This window comes from Hypanus sabinus, chromosome 11 (genome assembly GCF_030144855.1).
Source record: "Hypanus sabinus isolate sHypSab1 chromosome 11, sHypSab1.hap1, whole genome shotgun sequence".
NCBI lineage: Eukaryota > Metazoa > Chordata > Chondrichthyes > Myliobatiformes > Dasyatidae > Hypanus > Hypanus sabinus.
In genome coordinates, this window is record NC_082716.1 from 33,804,674 (window position 1) to 33,829,772 (window position 25,099).

Below are 25,099 nucleotides of genomic sequence, written 5' to 3' on the forward strand. Positions count from 1 at the left end.
TAGAGGCAAAACCTCAGAATAGATGGATGCCCCTTTAGAACGGAGAAGAGGAGGAATTTCTTTAGCTAGAGGGTGGTTAATCTGTGGAATTCATTGCCACAGGTGTCTGTGGAGACCAAGTCATTGGGTATATTTAAAGCAGAGGCTGATTAGAAAAGGTGTCAATGGCTTTGGGATGAAGTCAAGAGAACATGGTTGAGAGGGATAATAAATCAGCCAAATTGGAATGGCGGAGCAGACTTGATAGGCCAAATGGCTTTATTCTGCTCCTACGTCTTCCGGTTTTATGGTCATATGGAATCATTTCAACTGAATTTTATTGATGATGATCCAAATTGGAGGGAATGTCAGAAGGTTTATTTGCTTCTGCGTGGGAACATCAGAAGAAAGTTCACAGGCTCACTAATAAAGAAGGGTAATAAAATGCAGGAAGAATACTGTAAGGAGTGAGGTGGGAGGACAATGAGTGATCATATAATCAGCATTACCTTGCAATCAATACAGGAGTGAGGAATAGATGTTAATGAAATCCTTCAGCAACTGGGAACAGAATTGGTAAACTGAGAATCAAAAAGATACAGATGCTGAAAATCTGAATAAAACAAAGCAGAAAATGTCCAAAATACTCAACAAGTTAGGCAGTATCTGTGAGAAGAGAAACAGAGTTAAACTGAGCCATTGAACATTTCAAAGATTGATGAGTAAATGTGGAGATCAGGAAAGGCCAATCGGATATTTTAGAGTGCAGTAATGAAGGAAAGAATGTAAGAAGCATTTTAATGATTCCACATCAACAACGGCTAGTGGAAGGATTAACTGAGTTCTGATGAAATATCTGTAATCTGAAATTTTTGCTCTATTTCCTCGCTGTGCATGGATTTTAGACTCTGGAGCTATGAGAGGAAAATAGTCCTAGCAATGAAGTGAAAATGCAAGAAATCGACAGCAGAGACTAGAGATAAAGTCATATTAAAGGAGGAATCATTGGGTCTGAGCAGGGAGATTTGGTACAATGTTCACTGAAGCGATAAGATCGGAAGGAATATGAAGTATCAGCTATTAAAGATGATATTTAATAAAGAGTAGGAATGACCATTGACATGGAATGGAAACAGAGAACAGAGTGAAGACATCAGCTGCAACAGTAGGTGGAGTGACTGTCAAAAATGAGGGCAACGTTAGTACCATTAGGGCTAGTCAAGGGATTTTATGAGAATTTTTATTTCAATTCCTGGGATGCAATTTAAAAAAAAATCTCTTTAAGTCAATTCATTGGATCTGGCTCCAAAGGGTCTGGAAAACTTCTCTTCGAGTATTAACAGAGATATCAAGTAAAGCAGAAGTAGTCAAACTAAATCTATGGAAAAATAATAATGTAATTGAAGAAGGAATGATCCAAGCTCACACAACATTCTGTGCCATAAAATATTTTAAAGGTTTCTTTCCAGTTTAAGAACAGGGCTTATTTGAAACAGCTTTTCACACAGAAAATTGATACTTAGGTGCTAATCCTACATAACCATGCAAACAGTTACTGTGCCTCAGTTAAGGTACAATACACTTCAGGAACTTCTAACAAATCTAACCTTTCAAAGACAATGTTATGTTTACTATTAAAGGGACCTGCTAAACGAAAAGCTAAAGGTTTTTAAAATTCAGACAAAGGAGATGAGAGGAACAACTGATCAATACACAGTTGTTTGTTTTTGTTTGTTAGAATTATCAATGCACTTAATTTTTATTAATATGAAGTATATATAACATGGAAGCACATTGATTCCAATAGGTCCATCCAGTGTTGTTCTACTTTCTTCTTATTGCTGTTTGCTTATGTGTAAAAATGTGAATTGGGAATACAAAATTAAATTATCACATCTAATGCTTGAGAGTTTCCCAGTAAAAGGATTGGCTTTATTCCCACAAACAGCCTTTCAATTCCTGGAGACCATGAAAAACTATTTGTTTCTCCCATTGACGTCTATATTTAAAATAATTTATTTGTTGTTTGTGAACTAACTGTCAAAATATTAAATGCTGTACTGAAAAAAGGTATAGTTTTCAAAGTTTACATCTCTGACTGATACCAAAAAATGTAGCAAAACGATGTAAAATATTAAAGAAGCCGTGCTAATGGAAATATTGATGTCCCATTTGGTCTTTCTACTTCTGTTTTCAAAATGTTGGGTATGGAAGTAAAATGTTTTGTTTTGCACTTTCCTTTCTGTGGGACAAGTTGGGATCACAGGACGTTTTTGCTACTGGAGAAACTAGAGACAAGTTACCATTGAATCGGTCTGTGCTGAACATTCCAGCCTAGGGGCATCAAGGCATAGTTAACACATTTTGCCCTGAAGAGTCACCCTGAAGCTCAAAAACTTACTTTACGTTTGATGCAAAAAGTTATGCCTGGGATGCCATTGGTATTTTTCGATTGATAGGATGTTGGAGTCGCTACGTAGACTCACTCAGTGCCCTTAAAAGTTGCCTAAGCCATCACTTACTTCTAAAAGTAGAGATTTCTTCAATCCATGACTGAGTTCCCCTTTAAAAAAAATATTTAAGACCAGTTTCTCTAATTTGTTTTTATCTGTGTGTGCTATGTTTTACTTGAATTGTGCAAGTATTAAACCTAATAAACTGTTAACCGTCAGAAATGTGGCAACAAAGGATGACTGAACAACCCCGGCAATTTATGCAGCTAATATTTATAGCATTTTACAACCTTTAGTGCTATTCATCGGAATACGTTTCCTCCTGAAGTCCCTGTATATATGGGTCCACACACTAATGTATTCTCCTCAAGGACAATACATTTCAGGGAGGGTTTGTACTTCCGAAAATGGGCATAAGAAGTACTAAAGTGCTTATCACTGGAAGACCACTTTAGGTTGCGTATTCCTGCTATAAAATAAGACAAAAATGTTAACATCTTTTTAAACTAAAGTTTTGTTTTACCTAATAACTTAAATACATTTCTCTGACAATATATATGACAATAGAATTTTCCTAGAGTGTATGAGAATTTATACTAAGAATTAATACATCCTAGTTGGTCAAATTGCTTCTAGTTATTTTATGGTCAGTTGTACCATTGCAACCTGTTCTACTTCAGAACGACTAATTTGCTCTTGAAATTGCCTTATGCAAATTATCACTTTTAATTTATTAACTTATCTGTTTAAGTAGCAGCTAGAAATGTAAAATATTATTGCACCTTAGGATGATGTGTCATTGAGGTTGGAGTAAGTGTGGAGAGACACTGTTTGAAGCCTATACTGCTTCAGGTAAAACAGAAGGGTGATTATTTTAAGGAATGGTACTTTCTAAAATTGCTTAAGAAACAACACAATTTTTTGACTTAACGGCTTTGTATGAATTAACCTGAGTAGTTGTATGGTGCTGAATGTTTTAAATGGACAGGAAGGTGAACTATATTAGTTTTAATCCACATGAACTTTCAGAGTGGCAAAAAAAACCCACAATAACATCACCATTTTCTAGTCTGAATCAAGCAATTGCAGAACCTTACATGTTATCAAAACATTTCTTGATTAGAAATAAGGACTAGCTCTTCTTTCATAACATTGAAGAAAAAAAGATATGATAAAGATTAATGTTGAACATGAATTGCTTTGACTAAGTTATTTTCAATACTCTGTTCAAATGTATGATCCTATGGATTAGTGTAATCAGCTTAAGTCCTTTCAGTGTTGGCCTTTGTGAAAGCTGGTTTCTTCATTCTACTTCTCCCATCTTCCACTCTACCCTCCTATCACATCCCTTTTTCTTCAGCCTTTAACTTTACCATCTATCATCTCCTGACTCCTCAATTCATATTCCCCCCCCCACCCGACTTTCCCCCGTTCACTCACTTCCCCCTTCTCCTGGCTTTGTCAGTCACCTTCCAGCTTGTACCCCAACCCCTCCCACAAGCTTCTTATTCTGATTTCTTCCCCCTTCCTTTCCAGGCCTGATGAAGGGTCTCAGCCCAAAATGTCAACCGTTTATTCCTCCCCAACGGTGCTGCCTGACCTGCTGAGTTCCCCCGGCAATTTTGTGTATGTTACTCTCGATTTCCAGCATCTGCAGAATCTCTTGTGCTTACGGTGCCACTGAGGAATATATCTACTGAAAGAGAATTCCCTAAAGAATTCTAACTTTGATGAACTTTCTTGGACATTGTTCCCATTTCTGGCCAACCCTTACCAAACCATACAGCTACTAATATCACCAATAATGTTTGTTTTACCTACTGCTGTTAGTAAGTTAATAGCATCCTGATTAATAAATGACTCTAATAGGTTAACGATCATTCAGATTAATCTAATTTTAATTGTTCAGAGGTATTGTCTTATAATGAGTAGCAAATGAAGGCAAGATCAGAGTGGGTGATGCATTCCTGAAGCTGTACCACACTATTGAATAGCCAATCACATATTATGCAGCATTGGCTTACAGATAACTGTTCATCTCCTAATGATGTTAGGGTAGAGTTGTGGATGAATCTCCAAAATACTTCCAAGTTTTTCCATTCCATCAAGTCTTTATTTATTAATTAAGGATGTTATTCTGGTCCTGGTTTAAAGATGGCCAGGTCCCCAGAAGACACAGCTCCTCTGGTTGTGTTGATGATCAATGGCTTGAATATACCTAGGTTACCAACAAAAACAATGTCGGCAACTGGAAGACCTGGGCTCAACCTCCTGTGCCTACTGAGCTGATAACAGTTGATATCGTCTGCACTGGCTCAGTTCAGCAGGAACAGGAGTTGTTCCCCTTTGACAACCTGAGAATGACCTTTCTGCTTTGGAAGTTTAAGAAGAACTACGCAAACTTAACTCAATGGAAGGAGTTCTTGGTCTCCTGTCTTTAGTAGAGTGATTATAAAATTATAAAAATTATAAAATTGTACAAGGCATTGGTAAGGCCAAATTTGGAATATTGTGTACAGTTCTGGTCACCGAATTATCGGAAAGATATCAATAAATTAGAGAGAGTGCAGAGACGATTTACTAGGATGTTACCTGGGTTTCAGCACTTAAGTTACAGAGAAAGGTTGAACAAGTTAGGTCTCTATTCATTGGAGCATAGAAGGTTGAGGGGGGATTTGATCGAGGTATTTAAAATTTTGAGAGGGATAGATAGAGTTGACGTGAATAGGTTGTTTCCATTGAGAGTAGGGGAGATTCAAACCAGAGGACATGATTTGAGAGTTAGGGGGCAAAAGTTTAAGAGAAACACGAGGGGGTATTTCTTTACTCAGAGAGTGATAGCTGTGTGGAATGAGCTTCCTGTAGAAGTAGTAGAGGCCAGTTCAGTTGTGTCATTTAAGGTAAAATTGGATAGGTATATGGACAGGAAAGGAGTGGAGGGTTATGGGCTGAGTGCGGGTAGGTGGGACTAGGTGAGATTAAGAGTTCGGCACGGACTAGGAGGGCCGAGATGGCCTGTTTCCTTGCTGTGATTGTTATATGGTTATGGTTATATGATTCTTCGTTTTTGGTTGCCCTTACCACTCCTGATATCTGCCCACAAAGTACCAAAATAATACATTTCCATCTGTGCTAATGTTGATTCAAAGCTGTAACCTTCCTCATAAGATTTAATAGTTTTATATTTCAACTACCCATGAGTGCAATGGCAATTAAATGCATATTTCTAACAGTTTATTCAGCATTATGGTACAGTACACTGGAAGTCAGCCTTTATATACCATAAATCTATAAGATCGGATTTACCATATAGTGTTTCACAAATGGTAAGTTAGCAATTGCAACAAAGGATTGGAAGACAATCATTCAAAATGGGGAAGGAGGCAATGCCATAGCGATCCTTGCAGATCTTTAGAGGTTACAAGCTCAGCATTTTAACCACCGATAGTTTATTCAAAGGTGACATATTAACAATGAGAACTACAAAGCACTCACTGTGTTCTAAATGCAATTACACTACTCTTGATTGTTCTCAAGTAGCAAATATTAGAAATAATTTTCAAAGAATTTAATGTTCTTATTAAAATTTTACACTTTTAAAACCAGTTGTGGTGATCAAATATCAACAACAACCTGCAAACATTTGAGCTAATACTTTGTTAAATAACCTGAGGGGACAAAATTCCCTATGTAGATCCATTTTTATAAATAGAATTGCATGGCTTTCTTCTTTCTCTCATTTGGTTGTTCTTTTAAAGATGTTGTTAGATTATTTAAGGAACCGCGGCTAAAACTTAACATGACATCATTAAGAAGTGGGAAAGGCTAAAAATCAGACTGTATATTGAGCTCTTGATATGAGATGGATTTTTTTCCAAATCGCACTGTTCCTGGTGATCTCTAAGCGTAACTAGAACCACAATCATGTTCTCTAGTTTGATATACTCTAAACTACTAATGGTATTTAGCTGTCAAGTTAGACCGAAGGTTATCTTAAAATTCTCTCATGCTATTGCGAGGTAGGATTTGTCTCACGGAGAAACACTTTTCCTCCTGAATTTATGAAGGATCATATGCTGTAATGTGCTGCACTATTCTATGTTCTATGTTCTATCATTGACTGACGACACAAAGGCAACAGTGTAGTTTTCATTCTGTTTTCTGTCGGCAGGACGATGATGTAACCGGTGACTCCTTTAAAAGGCAACTTCTGGAAAAAAGACACTGCTGGGTCATTTTCATCCTGTTCTTTATTTCTATTCATATGCAGTGACTTCTTTTTTGGACAGTTGGCTCAGGTTCAGAAAGACCAAGAGGAGCCATACTGATCAACTCCATAACCTTCAGTGTGAATTAATAAGTCTGATTCATTGGCTGATTCATTTGATCTTTTCAATAAAGCTCAAAGGGAAAAAAACATGCTAAGTGCCATTGTTACTATTTTGTACACATTGTCTGCTTTGTTGTAATGTTCAAGGAACAGAAGCTGCCAAATCACATCATACACTTCCCTACATTCCCTTCCATCCATAACATACTACACATTATGCAAAATGGAAGATTCCAGCAGAAAAATTTTAGACTAGAAGACATAGGAGCAGAATTAGGCCATTTGGTTCATTGAGTCTGCTCCACCATTCTATCATGACTGATTCATTATCCCTCTCAACCCCATTCTCCTACCTTTTCCCCATAACCTTTGACTCCCTGAATAATCAAGAATCTATCAGCCTCTGCCTTACATATAACTAATCACTTGGCCTGTACAGCAGTCTGTGGCAATGAATTCCATAGATCCTCAACTCTCTGGCTAAAGAATTTTTTCAGTGGATGGGTTCAGACTATTGCATTATAATGGCTCAGACATTGCAGTGTAATGTTAGAGTATATTTAGAAGACAGGAGATTGGGGCTGAAAGGAAAAAATGGATCAGCCATGATGAAATGGTAGAGCAAACTCAATGGGCCTAATGGCCTAATCTGCTCCTCTATCTCATATCTTATGGTCTTATAATTTTCTAACAGCTATACATTTGTATGGCCCTTTCAACTGTTGAGTAATGTAAAAGAAACCTAGAATGTTCTTCCCACCTGGAGACAATCAGCCTGTAGATGTCAGCTGATGGCATTTGCAATTTTCTAGGAGTACTAAAAGAAGCAAGGAAAATAGTGCCTGAGTTTTGACAGGGTTCAGCTGCCAGTAAATCTATAGAAAAATACAGTATTGGGACTTTGGATTCAGTTCACAATAGGTGGCAGTACTGCCTGAAGGCCAGAAATTTTGTTTAATTTAACCAAGGCTTCGACTGTAATGGTCCCATTGGATCCAGTAGTGGTAATGTTCAATAAATCTGTGAAATTAATGTCAATTTACAGGATTCAGCAAGTATTTCTCAAAATAAATTAGAATTGTTGGAATATCGTTACTTTATAAATACTACTTGGACAAAAACATTTGTAACTGTACAGTATGTAGCAATAGCTTAGTTTATTTTCCATCTGCCTTTGATGACTTCTCTGCTTTTTAAGATTAGCTTAAGTCTGTTGAGAAGTTGAATATGTTACTACGAGTTATTCCAATAAATCATGCATAGTAGACATCGGTACTCATGGGCAGATCAAGGGCAGGAAGTCTCAGTGTGCAGCTCAGGGCAATTTGTACAACATGACTGCAAACGCTGATGTGTGCATCACTGATGAAGTTTCCTGTCAACTTAAACATTCATATTTCTCATATTTCCTTGTGAAGAAATGGAGGCTATTCAGCCTATCTAATTACTGCCAGGTATCAAAACAATCCACTCAGTTGCATTTTCCCAGGTGCTTTCCTGCAAGCTCTTAACCCTCACAGTGCCTTTCACCCCGATTCCTCAGTCACATGCCCACATTAGGGGCAGTGTAGAGCAGCCAATTAATTCACTAAAAAGCCCGTCATAGGGATGTAGGAAAAAACCAAAACAGATGAGGGAAATCCCCAAAGTTAAAGGCTGTATGTGCAGACTCCACCTAGACAGAGGAGACAAGAGGTGGAGGGTTTAGTTCTGGGTAGCTAAACCCAACCTCTAAGGAGACCACAACCTTGTTGTGGTTTGGAGGCTTGCATGCCTCAATGGCCCGGAGAGCTGTGTTGGGCTTTACGCGTTGGCTCCTGGTAGGGTCACGCATGCCAGACTGGTCAAAGGGTAGAGGCCAGTCCTCCAGGTTCGGAGGTTCAGCTCAGGACTAACGACCCCGAGTGGTAAAACAAAATAGCTACAGAAACAGCGATGAAGGATCCTTCTACACCACATGACTGACAGGAGTGAAAACCAAGAGGAAGCTACTGACATGATGAAGGAAGCCCTGAACACCGCCAGAGATGGACCTTCACTGCTGCCCTAAATGCCAGTGGTGTAACAGGCAGCAAGTGAATAAGCTAAACACAATGAAAGTATCCTGATCTTGGGAATAGTATGGAGAGTGAAAACATTGTCCCTTTATTTCCATAGGATTGTGTCAGCAAGCAGCTTTAGACAAAGTGAGAACCCCATAACTATGGAAGGAGATGAATAGAATGAAAGGTTAATTCAGAGGAACTGAGAAACAATTCGGTAAACAGACAAACACCAGGAAACATTTACTCATAAAAATGTAATTAATATCTTGGGGCCAGGATTCCTGAACATGAATAGCTACTTTCCTTCTGCAGTTATCTCTGTGATCTCGACATTAGTCTCAGTGGTGACTCCAAGAGGAAAAGTTTTTGCTTAGCACTATTCTTTTCAAGAGTCCTGAGAACCTACAAACTGCCACTTATTGGTTCTCATTTTGAAGTTTCCGATCCAAGTGGCTCTGCAAAAAGCAATATACTTCAGATATGCCTTGATTTATTTGCTGCTTTGCTCAGTAAGTATACTATTGAAAGAAAATGGAGGCCTATGTGGTAGGGAAGGGTTAAAGAGTCAGTGCAACATTATAGGCCAAAGGACTTTTACTATTCGATGTTCTATGTTCTATTAGAGCTTTGCACAAATTAGCATCTTTCTGGGTTTGTCCCATCATATTTCATAAAAATTAAAAATAAGATGACAGAACAACAGAATTCAATCTCTTCTTGAATTAACCTTTTAAGAAGCCAAACTCACCACTAGCCCATTCACTAACTTAACTTTGCCGAAAGGAGCAGTGGAAATAAAGATGCTTTTCTGAATTTTCTTTGCAACTGGTAGGAATCTTGAACCGTAAAATCATAAAGCTGTCCTTTATAAGTGTTTAATCACTTTGTTACATGCTGTGCCTGATGGAAGTCAATGGCTCCTCCCACTCCCACCAATGTGCAAAGACTTCAGACACAAACAGAACCTCGGACTCTTCACAGCACATTATGTTTGAAAATTATTCTCATTCTTCAATAATCTGCCTCTGTAACAGCTGGCTAGCCATCCTTTAGCTCAGCTGGAGTGGTAGAAACAACACTGGGTGCTGCCGAGGAAATCAAGTCAAGCTGGAAGTGGTTAGAAACATGCAGCTGCAGTCTGGTTAACCAGCTGACACTGAAGCTACTGGCCCTGGTAGAACAGGGGCTTGAAATTATCTACTTATTAATTATCTACTTATTGTATATTGGCAGATTGCTGATGGGAAAAGCAGTCTCCGTGGAATGACGTTCTCCTCACACTATGTCTAAGCATTTCTCAAGTTTTTGTATCATCCTGTTGCCACTTAGTAATTGGAGAAACATCTTTGCTTACTTCTGAAAGAAAAAATAAATCTAACTCCAGTATCATTCCAGTTAGTAGTCAATATGCTGCAATCAAGGATATCTGTAGATCAGTACATTCTTTAAATGGCTGATTATAAAGCAAACTTTCTGATCATATCCTTCTGTTCAAGCAGTAGTGAAATATGGTTGTTTTGTTAGCTGGTATTTGTATAATTGCCTCACACTCTCTGAGGGCTAGTAAACCCTTAAAGTAAATACCAGCTTTCTCATTTATCTAATTTCACAGCAATTTCGTTTTCTTGGCATTTCAGCTTTTACATATGGATGCTTAAAGCTCTTGTTCTAATCAACTGAAGATTGTAACTGAAAATCACTGACTAACTGCCTCACCCATGCCAGCCATATTATATCCCCTGTTAGATTCATTAAACATAACCAATTATACATAGTTGTACAAACATACACTTTCTTGTACAACAAAAATAGCCTTGATAGAGCAGCAGTGCTTCATATTCAATATTTGGAGTGTACTATGTTTGTTACTGCATGCTTGTGTATGTTTTTGTGCTTGTGTGATTGTGTGTATACATGTGGAAGTTTCTGCGTATCTATGTGTGTGTCTGTGACTGTGTATCCATGTCTGTATTTCTGTGCATACAGTATGTCTATGTGTATGTTTGTGTGTTCCCACATTTATTTCCGAGTTTGTGATATGTGTGTGCAAAAATGTGTATGTTTTGTGAATGTGACTGCATCTGTGATTCTGTATGTGTGTCCATATCTAGGTCGACGTGTGTGTGTGTGTGTGTGTGTGTGTGTAAGATCTGGGACAAAATTTCACAAGATTGTTTTCAGACATACTAATCTGAAGGTGACTTCTGCGCTAAGTTTGGACATGAGTTATGGAAATCCGGAAGCCAGTTGAATGGATTTGACTCACCAATTGCAACTCAACTAAACCAATTAGTTCCGATTTCAAATTTCACAGCTCCATGCAATGCAGGATTGTGATCCTCCAGTGTGGCAATGCGAACTACACTGGAGATGTGTAAGATGGAAACAGAGCAATACTCTGCCTTCATTTATTAAAGGTCTCACTAGAGTTACTGCTGGCTTCTCAGGAAGAGACTGTAGGTCAAAAACACTCCAATAACCAGTTAGTCATTTCCGAGGCTTGAATGTATCTCTTCTGAAGCCATGTTAGAAATAATAGAATTTAAATTGTTATTTACTATACAATATATTACCATTGATTACCACATCTGCTACTATTGCTTCCCAAAGGTTGGCTTGCATGTTTACAGCTGTATGTCAGCAAAATGGATAGAATAGTCATTAAAGGACTGAAGTCAAATATGAGGTCACAGATCGGCATATGGCATATTTCACGTTTTATATGATCTCAGTGAACTGGACAGGTTCTAATGCATATTCCCTTAAGTATGAAACACTACTACACAGAATCAAATAAAGGTATGAATAATTTCTTAAATCTTTTCTCTGGAGGTTAGCATTAAATTTGAAGTTAGAATTCTATTCCTGCTCTGTTTTGGAAAATGCAGCTGCTTCAATCACAGACTAGGTTATTAACCAAAATGCTGAAAACCTGGGGTTATTTTGACCAACACAAGAATGTGGTTTGTCATTTATTTTAAGGACGAATACTCAACTATTTTGATCTATTCTGGACATAACGTTTGATTTTTTTTTTCCCTCTCTGCTAAATGCGGGCAAATTAGCAATTACAAACTACCCCTGTTACAAACCTTGGGCTGACTCACATTGACAGAGCCAACCTCCATGTTTTTCCTTCTTCATTCTTTGGTCACGTTGATCACTGGCTGTCCAGCATTTATTGCCCATCCACAGATCACCCGAACAAGATAATTGAAGGCCTTTCTGAGCCGCTTGTATAAAGAGTGATCTACTGAGGCAGTCTGCTGCACCACTTCTCAGAAGCTAACAGACTGCAAGGTCATTATTCAAGGGTCATTTAGGATGGACGATAAACCACGAAAGAATCAAAAAAATCTTTTGCTGTGTGGGCGGGGGGGGGGGGGGGGGTGATACCTTAAAAACAGACAGCAATGGCAACATGGAATAGTCAGTTGTAGTATCTTTTCCAGGCCCTAGAGCAGACATTCTACTACTCTGCGGTTCAGTCAACATAGCTGACAAAATGGAGTGAAAGTCCTTACATATTCTTTCACACAGGCTATCAAAATGAGACCTGATATTATTCTCTAGAGTGATAGGTGCCTCAGTAGACACCCCTCCTGTATGTGAAAAGATCCCAGGTGCCTTATATTCTGAGCTGATAACACAGTACATAGATGTACAGTGTGCAGTGCATTTTCTAAGAAGGCCATAAGACCATAGGCCATTCGGCATATTGAGTCTGTACCGCCATTCCATCATGGCTGATTTATTAACCCTCTCAAGCTCGTTCTCCTGCATTTTTCCTTTAATCCTTTACACTTCTACTGATCAAGATCCTATGAACCGCCATTTTAAAGATTTGACCTTCACAGCCACCGGTGGCTGTGGTGAACTACATATACCTGTCTGGACATGCCCCCCGCCCCCCGCTGACTGCTCCTGTGGCTCCTCCCACTGACCCCGGTATAAAGGCGATTGAGGCCTGAGCCCTGCCCTCAGTCTCCAGGATGTAGCATGGTGCTCAATTGCTACTTGTTCTTTCTTCCAGTCAATAAAAGCCGATATCTCGCCTCCCGTCTCAGAGAGTTATTGATGGTGCATCAGTGACAAAGAATCTAACAGATTCATCACCCTCTGGCTAAAGAAATTCCTCTCAGCTCTATTCTAAAGAGATGGCCTTGTATTCTGAGGCTGCACCCTCTGGTCCTAGACTCCCCCTCTATAGGAAACATCCTCTCAATGTTCGCTTTACCTCAGCCTTTCAATAGGTTTCAATAAGAACCCCCCTCATTCTTCTAAACTCCAGTGAGTACAGGCAGGGAGCCATCAAAGTTCATGCAAGTAGGTCTGTCATCCTAGCTGTTTAAAAGCCAGTTGCCTGGAAAAGGTTAACAGCAGCCAGAAAAATATCCATCACTTTGTATAAATAATAAAGCTGGAATCATAACTAACAAGCAATGAATTTAAATTAACTATTATCCACTAAATATTGGACTGGACATTATAAATATTGAAGGAGCAGCTTTCAGACTAATCAACCATTTGGGGCAGGTCATTACACTTACTGGAAATAATTTTACCAATTAAATTCTCAGGAAATGCCGAACACCATTCTACAATCTAGTTAGTGGCCAGTAGTAGAGCATATTTGGGCAATCAGCTTAATTTTTCATTGTAATATTTTTCATCAACAAATGAAACCACAGACCAGATGGAGATGTAGAGAGAAACACTGTCAATGAGTTCAAGGGTGGCTTGTGATTCTGGGAATACAACACTCATTCTATGATTTATTTCCTATTAAATTATTGAGTGACTCAGTACTCAACATAATGAAGAGAGGTCAACATCCTATAGAGCTGATTCTATGCCTCTATATTACTTCTAAAATGGATTACTGTACAGGTTTCTTACCTTATCCTTCTGATATCATTCCCTCCACTTCAACTTGGTAGAAGGAGCTGAATAGGATTGTATACACTTTACTTGTTCTCTCGTTTTAACTTCAGAGCCTATGGGAAATCATAGCAAATGGAAAATGGACAATCATATTAGTGGCCTGCTGATGCAACATAATCATCCTGTACTATGTTGCCATTCAGTAAGTATAACTTCAAAGGGTTCCACTCTGCTGTTCAGCAGTGAAGGGTTGGGTAAAGTCTTGAGCTTGACCCCTATTGTCTTGCATTAGCAATCAGAAGCAGGAACATTCAATGGCTTCTCTTCTTCCTAGCTCGTGGGGCTGAGCTCAGCTGTAGATTCATTATTATTCCAGCTGAGACCCATTAATTGAACAGAGATGAAGGCAGTCCATTCACCTACTAAACCATCAGGAAGCCATTTAATGTATATATGTTTTAAATGCTTGCCGCCTCTCTTTAGTGAAATTCACACAGGGCAGCCTTCAGCTGAGAGTGTGACCAAATAAGCAATCTTTTGGCAAAGATTAACCTGGGCCTCCAGGAAGTGCACAGAAGTAGAGAGCAACATCTGGGTTCAGATGTGACAGTACAAGACCCTGGGGTATGCAGGATCTTAAATTTGATTATTCTTAGATGGCCATGTTAAGGAAACACATGTTATGCATGTAGGCCTATAGAAATATGTCCTTAATGATTATTGTGGACGGCAGGGAGGAGAACGCCCCTGTGCACATTAACAATGTACACCAAGCTGAGAGGCTCAAGGGCAATGGAAACTGGTGTGCAAACCTCATCACCGCATTCAGCTGAGCTGCCAGTTAAGCAAAAACATTAATATCAGGCCAATTGCATTGAACTCAGAACATTGTAGCACAGTGCAGGCTGTTTGACCCACAATGCTTTGCCAAAATTTTAAACCTACTCTAAACCTCCCCTCCTACATAGCCCTCAATTTTTCAATCAACCATGTGCCCATCCAAAAGTTTCTTACATGACCTGAATGCATCTGCCTCTACCTCCACCTCTGGCAGCATCCATCACTCTCTATGTAAAAAGTTTATCTTCCTGGAACTAACGCAATATCCCTTTAAAGAAAGGTTAACTTAGCCAGCTGAAGAATCTGGATTGGGGATTACCAAATGATATGTGGTTTTTCTTGTGTAGTCTGTTTTGTGCTTTTCCGTGATATCATTCCAGAGAACTTTGTCTCATTTTTTAACTGCATTGTATCTGTGGTTTATACATGACAATAAACTGAATCTGAATTACATGTGGAGCAAGTCCAATGACTGTCTTGCTCTTTACTCATTAACTCCAGTAAGGGGTCATCCATTAACTGTCAGACCTCTTTGCCACACTGCAGCAGTGATTATACTTTCAGAAGCAATGACTCCAGAGCACTTTGGGGCATCGTGTGATCGTGCAGACGCTCTGTGACTGGGAGACTTCATTTTTATTACAGAAGCCCGACCCTGTAGTCGGTTCTTCGAGCAACCTTTCACAGGGTGGCCATTTTGGAAACATCAATGGGACCAATGTATCTGCCACTGATTCAGCCAAGCACCTTCCACCCCCCTACCCACTGCTTTATTAGCACCATTTTGTAGAACATAAAGTAGAGAATGTTATAGCACAGTACAGGCCCTTCAGCTCACAGTGTTTTGCCATCCTTTAAGCCTACTTTAAGATCAATCTACACCTTCCCTCCTACAGAGCCCTCCATTTTTCTGTCATCCATATGCATATCTAGGAGTTCCTTAAATGCCCCTAATGTATCTGCCTCTACTACTAACCCTGGCAGAGCATTCCACACTCTGTGTAAAGAACTTACTTCTAACGCCCCGCCATTTTTTTCTCCAGTCACCTTAAAATTATGCACCTCTTGTGTTTGCCACTTGCACCCTGGGAAAAGGACTCTGGATATCCAGTCAATCTATGCCTCTTATTATCTTGTACATTCTGTCAAGTCATCTCTCACCCTTCTTTGCTCCAAAGGGAAAGCCATAGCTTGCTCAGTATATAAGAGCTATCGAGCTAGTGCTTCATTTTTGATCCACATTATATTTGATAAACAGGCACAATGAATATCAATTTGCACTGACATTTACACTAGTTTTACTTACATTACTATAATGAGATATTTGCTTGAAATTTAATCACCCAAGGTCATGGTGCGCTACTACATTTGTTAGCTGGGTTACGTACGGTTCAGTGCCACGACACATTCATGAAGCAGCGCGGTCTATGTTTCGTGTGTTTATATTCCTTGCAGCATGGGAGATGTGATTTCATTTAACTCTGAAGTGAAAGCACATTCATCTGAAGGACAAAAGTAATACAATTCTGCAGGAAGTAAGTGAATAATGAAAAAGGCAAAACTAATAGAACATGTCAACAATTATGCCAAAGAGTAAGCTAAGCAGATGGCTCCAAATATCTCTATCGGCCAACAGTAACATTCCTTGGCTTAAATGCTATATGAAAACAAATGCCTCTATTTCACCTCACCATCCACTTAACTCAGCACTGATGTGCTAGACTTTCCACCCACTGACTCTGAGCAGTTGGAAATTCAGTCCGGCCTGCCAAGAAAAAGTCCCAGTTTTCACTCCACTGCAGCTAAAGGATGGATTTTGTATAGGGAATAGCAATGTGAGAAAATGGGCTATTCCATGTCTAAACAGTCTCAGATAAAACTAATTAAACTCACAATATTATGCCTAAAGTTTCAAATACCAGTTCCATTCCAGTTTGCAACCTTAATCTGTGTTCATTGGGATGTTATCAAATGGTGCAATGTGTGTGAGGGCTGCAAGTGACGTTACCCTGGTCTATTTTCCTTTCCTTTGCAGTTTTACTGAATTACAGGTAGTATTGTATTGCAGATAAAAACTGGCTCTGAACTTTTCACCAAGTGAAGCCAACCAGATAAATACCCCTAGGCAGCCGCTCATTCTGACTAGAGTCATTGATGCTTTTCTGGCAAATGAGGCATTATTGTCTTGCCTTAATTGTCCCTGTGGACTATTTTTTGGGACATTAAAGTGAGAAAACACTAACTCATGTTCTACACATGTGTTTAAAGAAGTGGCATTGGAGTAAGAGAAGCTCCACGTCCACACTGTGCAGACTTTCAGTCAGTCCTTTAACACAAATTATAGCTACTCAGGACAGGATTAATTCAACTGCTAAATAGTATTTGGAATCCTTTGATCTCACTTCAGCAAGAAAAGGATTCCTGAATCAAAAACAGAAAATGATGAGAATACTCAGCAGGCCAGGCAATATCTGTTGACAGAGAAACAGCCATGACCCTTCATCCTGATCTAAAGTCTATTGCCTGCTGAATCTAATGGCCATATGTTATCAGTGGCTGCCAGAATCACAACCAGGCTCAGTGTTCTCTGGTCTGGAGACACAAGAAAGATTTCACAGTCATCAATGCAAAGTCAGTTAGGGTAAGACAATAATTCTTGTTTGCCAGAACAGCAATGATGACTCCAGTCAGAATAGGCTGCCACCTAGGCATGCTTCCCTGGTCAGCTTCATGTGAGTGGAAGATGCTCTTGTGATGGATATTCACTTTTCAAGCCCAGAGAGGCTTATTGCTAACCTCAGCTTTCTACTGCAGCAGAATGACCTTTCCAAAGGGTCAGAGTTGTGAGTGACAAAGTTAAACTTTTAACAAATATTCCTTGCTCAACTTCTTGCAGTAAACAAGAATTGGTCTTCAGTTATTAACATAAATTGCGAGCAATAACCTGTTTGAAGTTAAAAAGACACTTGGGCTGGCTGCTAAGAAATGTGGTCTGCACCATGAGACTTCTTGCCTGCATTAGGCAAATGCAAAACAACGGGGCTGTGTTAATTGGCATACATTAAGCCAGACAAATACAGCTAAGTTATATGTACCATTGTCCTCAGAAGCTCTTTGGCCATCTGTGTAAATTACTTTCTTCCAGAAAAGGTATCTGGAAAATATCTGATGCAGATCATGCTATCTAACAAAAAGACAGTATAAATGTTAAGACCATCAGACCAAAAGATGTAGGAGCAGAAGTAGGCCATTTAGCCAATTGAGTCTGTTCCACCATTCCATCGTGGTTGACCCCTGATCCCACTCAATCCCATACACCTGCCTTCTTGCCATACCACTTGATGCTGTGACCAGTTAGGAAATGATCAGCTTCCACTTTAAATAAATCACCAACTTGGCCTCCACTGCAGTCTGAGGTAGAGCATTCCACAGATTTACTACTCTTTCCTTCTTACTTCTATTATAAAGGGTTGCATCTCAGTTTTGAGGCCGAGCCCTCCAGTTCTGGATACCCCACCATTGGAAGCATCCTCTCCACATCCACCCTATCTAGTCCTTTCAACATTGGGTAGCTTTCAATGAGATTCCCCCCCCCCCACCCCCCACTGTCTTCTAGATTCCAGTGAGTACAGGCCCAAAGCTGGCAAACAATCATAAGTCAATCCCATCATTCCTGGAATCATCCTCGTGAATCGCCTCTAGACAGGCTCCAATGACAACACAGCTTTTCTGAGATAAGGGCTCAAAACTGTTGACAATATTCCAAGTGCAGCTTGACTAGTGTCTTATAAAGCCTTAGCATTAACTCCTTGTTTTTATGTTCTATTCCCCTTGAAATAAATGCCAGCACTGCATTTGTCTTCTTTACCACAGACTCAACCTGTAAATTAACTTTCTGGGAGTCCTAAGTCCCTCTGCACCTCTGATGTTTGAACCTTCTCTCCACATAGATAATAGCCCACACTATTGTTCTTTTTGTGCAAATGCATTATCATACATTTCCGAACACTGTATCCATCTGCCACTTTTTTGTCCACATTTCCAATTTGTCTAAGTCCTGCTGCAATCACTCTGCTTCTGCAGTACTACCTACCCTTCCAGCTAGATTCGTAGCATCCACAGACTTTGCCACAAAGCTATCAAGACAATTCATTGACAAACAATGTGAAAAGCAGCAGTCCCAATACTGACCCCTGAGGGGAACCATGAGTCACTGGCAGCCTTTTATTCCCATTCACTGCCTCCTGCCTGTCAGCTACTATCCATGCCAGTATCTTTCCTATAACACCAAAGGATTTTATCTTATTAAGCAGGCTCACGTGCGGCACCTTATCAAATGCCTTCTGAAAAACCAAGTAAATGACGTCCACAGCCATTCCTTTGTCCACCCTGTTTGTTACTTCCTCGAAGAACCCTAACAGATTTGTCAGGCAAGTTTTCCCTTTACAGAAGCCATGCTGACTTCGACTTATTTTATCGTTAGTCTCCAAATACCTCAAAATCTCACCCTTAATAATAGACTCCAACACTTTCCCAACCAATAGGTTAACTGGCCTATAATGTGCTTTCTTTTGCCTTCCTTCCTTCTTAAAGAGTGGAGTGACATTTGCAATCTTCCATTCCTCCAGGACCATGCCAGGATCAAGTGATTCTTGAAAGATCATGACCAATGCATCCATTATCTCGTCAGCAACCTCTCTTAGGAATATAGCATATAGTCCATCTGGTCCAGGTGACATCCACCTTAAGACCTTTCAGTTTGCTTAGCACTTTTTCCTTTGTAATGGCACTCGTTCCTTCTTCCTGACATTCATGGACCTCTGGCACACTGCTAGTGTCTTCCAGTCTGTTTTCAGTGAAAACAGATGCAAAATACCCAATAAGTTCATCAGCCATTTCTTTGTCCCCCATTACTACCTCACTAGCATAATTTTCTAGTGATCCAATATCAACTCACACTTCCCCTTTACTCTTTATATAAGTGAAAAGCTTTTGGTATCCTACTTTATATAATCGGCTAATCTGCCCTTATATTTCATCTTTACCTTTCTTATAGCTTTTTTAGTTGCCTTTTGTTGGATTTTAAAAGTTACCCAATCATCCACTTTTGCCACCTTATGCCCTTTCCTTGGCTTTTATACAGTCCCTAACTTTCTTTGTCAGTCACGGTTGCCTAAGCCTGCCATTTGAGAACTTCTTCCTCTGTGGGACATACCTATCTTGCGCCTTGTGAAATATTCCCCAAAACTTTAGCCATCTCTGCTCTGCTGTTATCCTTGTCAGTATCCTCCTCCAATCCACCTGGTCAAGTTCCTCTCTCGAACCTCTGTAATTCCCTTTATTCTATTGCAATACTGATACATGTAACTTTATGCTTCTCCCTCTCAAATTGCAGTTTTAATTCAATCATATTATGATCTCTAGCTCCTAAGGGTCCCCTTTATTTTAAGCTGCCTAATAAGATCAGGGTTATTACACAACATCCAATTTCCCTGAATCGTCTCAAACGCAAGCTGTTCTAAAAAGCTATCTCTTAAACATTCAACAAATTCCCTCTCTTGTGATTTGATACCAACCTGATTTTTCCAATATCCTTGCATATTGAAGTTCCCCATTACAATTGTATCATTACCCTTGTCTAGTTTTTTGGTTTCCTTTGCAACCTCAACCCCACCTGTTAGCTATCTACTATTTGGAGGCCTATATATGATTCCCATAATGGTCTTTCTTTACCCTTGCAGTTTCTTAAGTCCATCCACAAAGATTCAACATTCTCCGACCCTATGTCATCTCTCTCTAAAGATGTAATTCCATCTCTTACTAACAGAGCAACACCACCCTTATGCCTTCCTGCCTGTCCTTTCGATACAAGGCATATCCTTTGATGTTAAGCTCCCAACTATAGCCTTCTTTCAGCCATGAGTCAGTGATGCCCATATACTGACCAATCTCTAATAACGCCACAAGTTTGTCCAAGTTATTCCAAATGCTACATGCATTTAAATACAGTACTTCAGTTCTGCATTCTTTGCCTTCTTGAATTTTGCCTTTGTGGTACAATTTAACTCTTTACTCTGTCTACATTTGTACCCAATCATTGGTGTTTCCTTCCTTACATTTACATTGCATCCATCATCTTCTTATAAATCTGCTGGCTCATCCTCAGCTCTGTCATCCTGGTTTCCATTCCCCTGCCATATTAATTTAAACCACTCCCAACATTTCTAGCAAACCTGCCCACAAGAATATTGGACTCTTCTGGATTCAAGTGCAACCCGTCCCTTTTGTAGAGGTCCCAATTATCCAGAAATCTGAATCCCTGTCTGCTGCTCAAATTCTTCAGCTACGTATTTATCTGCCACCTTAGTCTGTTCCTACCCTCACTGTTGCATAGCACAGGGAGCAATCCTAAGATTACTACATTTGAGGCCCTGCTTCTCAGCTTCCTTCCTAACTAACTGTATTCTTTTTTCAAGAGCTTCTCCCTTTGTCTTCCTATTTAGTAGGTACCATTATGCACCACAACTTCTGGCTGCTCACCCTCCCTTGTCCGGATGTTGTGGATGTGTCCAAAAACATCTTGGAAGGATATTGTGGACATTGCCAGAAACACTTCAGACTCTGGCACCTGAGAGGCAAACTACCATCTGTGTTTCCTTTTTGCATCCGCAGAATCACCTATCTGTCCCCCTGACTACAGCGTCCCTGTTACTGCTGCCATCCTCTTCAGTTCCCGACCCTTCTGAGCCATAGGTTCAGACTCAGTGCCTGAGGCACTGCCACTGTTGCTTCCCTTAGGCAGGTTGTCCCCCCAGCAGTACTCAAACAGGTGTACTTATTGTTGAGGGGGACAGCCACAGGGGTGCTCTCCACTATCTGATGTCCTTCCTTCCCCCTCGTGACAGTCACCTATTTATGTCTCCTGTACCTCCCTGTAGCTCCTGTCTATCACTGCTTCACTTTCCCTAACAAGTCGTGGGGATTGTTCGGACTTACAAGGAGACTGATAGAAAGTACGGGGCTGACAGAAAGAAAAAACTACTATCTATTTCTGCACTTCTTGGTTCTGTACTCCATAGTAGCTTGTCTAGACTAATTGTTAAACCTCTTGTTAGACATACTTGGCGAATATGGGCCCAGTTCAGGAAATTTTATGGTTTTTCCCTTTCTAGTCCTATCTTACATAATCATCTTTTTCTACCTACTGTGAATGACTCAACATTCTATGATTGGTATAGAAAGGGCATTAGACATTTTGAAGATCTTTTTATCGATAATCGCTTCGCATCCTTTCAACAGCTCTCTGCTGTTCAATCTGCCTAATGCCCATTTCTTTAGATATCTCCAAATCAGACATTTTATCAATCCCTTTATTCCTAACTTTCCTGAAATGCCTGAGAAAAATGCTATGGATTTATTTCTCTCTATTAATCCACTGGGTAAAGGCTTAATATCATTTATCTGTGATAAATTAATATCCTTACATCATGCCCCTGTGGATAAAATTAGAATGGCTTGGGAGCATGACTTAAATATCTCTTTATCTGATGAGATTTGGGACTTGATTCTCAAATCCATTAATTCAACCTCTCTTTGTGCTCGCCATTGCCTTTTACAGTTTAAGATTGTTCATAGAGCCAATATGTCCAAATCTAAATTATCTCGATTTTACCCTAATATTAGTCCTCTTTGTGATAAATGCAAAAGTGTTGAGGCTTCTCTTATTTATATGTACTGGACCTGTCCTAGCTTAGAGAAATTTTGGAAAGATGTTTTTATAACTTTATCCTGTATTCTGTATCACCACTTAGAACCTAACCCTTTAATTGCTCTGTTTGGTTTCTTGGGTGAGACAGATATACGCTTGAGTTCGACTAAATGTCGATTATTATCTTTTGCTTCTCTCCTGGCTAGACGTCTAATCCTCCTTAGATTGAGAGATGTTGCCCCGCCCACACATACTCAATGGCTTAATGATATCATGAGCTGTTTAGACCTTGAAAAAATCCATTATTCAATTCTTAATTCAGATATAAAGTTTTATAAGGTCTGGGGACCTCTTATTGAGTATTTCCATAATTTTCCTCTTAATTAAGTTTTTTTTTTCAGTCCCTTGCTTTCAGCTCTTTTTTTTGGTAGTAGGCATTATTATCTTCTGTTTTCAAGTGTATTTACAGTTTTGGGGGTTTGAATGTCTTGATTTATATTCTCTACATTTTGTCTTGGTTGGTCTGGAGTTTTTTTTGTTGTGGGGCTTGGGGAGGATACTAACTTTACATGACTTCAATTTGGGTGCTTTCTCAATTATCTTACTTTGTATTACATTACTATTGTATGTTTATCTTGCACTGTACTAATTTTCTACTTTGTTTTGGGATTTTTTTTATTTGTAGTGTTGTAGAAAATGCATTAAAAAATCAATTAAAAAAAAGAAAAAACTAGAATTCATTCCTCACCCTTCAGTTTCTGTGACTGATGACTCATTCATCTGCAATTTATTGGTATGTTCTTTTAGTTCAGGAGAACTGTACCTGTGTCTGGAAATACTTCCTAGTTTGTAAATATTTTGTAATCCAGAAATCTTTTATAAATCAGAAATCTGCTGTGCGTGTTAAATGAATGCCAAGAACTATTAGTCTAAATGTAACTGTGTATCTTCAAAATGAAAATAAATTATGTTTAAACTACTTCCTCAGCTGGAACTTGCTCCTCCTCGGTAGGGAGAGGGGACCCACCACTCAAGCAATGGGTATTGGCAGCTAGACTGTGCCGCAGAGATGAGACAGGGAAGTGAGCTGGTCCTTGAAGAGCAGGTGGATACAGTACAACCTCCCTATAGTGATAATACCTGTAGATACCTATATTGGATAGGGCTTAAAATCTTCATTTTTTAGTTTAGGTGTTTGTGTTCAGGAAACCCAATACCATCACAGTATGAAAGGCTGAATGGCACTTTTGATTATGCTTGCCTTTGGCAATTCAATCCAAGATGAAGATATCAATGCAAAAGCCTGACAAATAGCTCACTCCTTCTTGAGACAGACTTCCCCCATTGTATCTTTTAGTTTGCATAGTGTGATAGAAATCACATGGTCTTTCTTGCTGCTCTACAAGAATTCTAGATACATAGTACCTCCATCCAGAGGAACATTTGATACCGTCTGAAGCAGATGCTCTACTGTCAGTTCCCGATGCGTGAGTGTCAGCAGGCAAACTATCTGCCACCCACACCTTTGTGCATTGTCGTAGCCATTCCTCATTTACAACTGCTCCTCCTAAGCTGTGTCTCTCCACTTCTGCCAGGAGAAACGGAAGGGATCCAGGAGTCTGAGCAATGGCACGTGATGATCAGGTGGTTGAGTGCGGCCAGAGAAGCAAGGATTGGCACAACACAGATTCGAGGTGAGCATCAGTGATTGATAGGCAGATGCAGCTGTGCACCCGGAGAAAGAAGGATGGGACGACTTCTTGATATTTTATTTAGAAATGCAGCACGGTAACAGGCTCTCCCGGCCCAGTGAGGTTGTGCTGCCCAAGTACACCCACATGTGCAATGAACCTACTAGCTCTCTGTGTCTTTGGAAAGTGGGAGGAAACCAGAGCACCCTGAGGAAATCTACATGGTCATGGGTGAACATGCAAACTCCTTGCGGACAGTGGCAAGAATGGAACGTAGAGCTCTGGCACTGCAAAGTGTTATGCTGACTGCTACACTACTGTGCTGCCCCAGACTGAACTGTAAGAGGAATAACAAGTCAGACATGTTTGAGGTGTGCACATTAGAGAGTTTTGCGTGACTCACACAGCAGGATGTAGCTAGCCTCAGTACTTTCCTTTCCTGCTCTGCTTACATTGAAAAACACTTACACCATTAAATCAATGAGAGTACCGCCATCCTTCTGCTACTGACGTCACCGTCAGCCTCTAACCACAACTTCTTTATTTCACTGCCAAACCTTCCTGAGTGTCTCCACAGATTCCAACACCATCACTAAAGTGCGCAGACGTTGAACATTCCGGTTTTGTTCTGTCAAATCTTTATGCTGTGCTCCAAAATCCAGCAGATTGAATTTTGGGATTGCCCTTTAACTTGCTTCACAGAGTCCCTTGTTGATTGGTCAAAGGACTGAGATAGAAAGACACTGACATTCAGGTCGCAACCTTTTCAGGATTTCCTTCACACGTACACCCCGCTTTCAGCACATCAAGAGCTCTAGTCCCTGTTGTTAATTTTTAAAATCCAACCGTTATTGCAGTAAAATGATGCATACTGTTTTCTGTAAATTTTTCAATGGATCATTCAAGTCTCTGGAATATTAGTTGCAAAGCTTGTCTGGATTATGTTGGAAATAAAATCTGTCCTTTTTTATGCTGGAAATAAAATGTCTTTTTTTACCAGGGTTATTCTGTTTAAGTAAATATTATTTATTGCAGGTGACTGACTGATTATTCTAGCATGCAGAGCAGAGATTATAACCCAAGTAAAATTTAAATTGTACAGAAGCTTGAATATGTCGCTTCTAATTTAATGGTCTTCTTTGCTTTCAACCTTACTCCCTCTCATTTCC

General features: G+C 39.7%; 1 long non-coding RNA gene across 1 annotated transcript in view; it reads left to right on the forward strand.

Annotated features, from left to right (window-relative positions):
* Window positions 1-24,843, forward strand: part of LOC132401559 (uncharacterized) — an 84,357-nt gene extending 59,514 nt beyond the window's left edge. The window contains exon 4 of the long non-coding RNA XR_009514609.1: window positions 23,835-24,843. This is a non-coding gene — a long non-coding RNA (uncharacterized LOC132401559). The remainder of the gene's footprint in view (window positions 1-23,834) is intronic.
* Window positions 24,844-25,099: the final 256 nt, after the last annotated feature.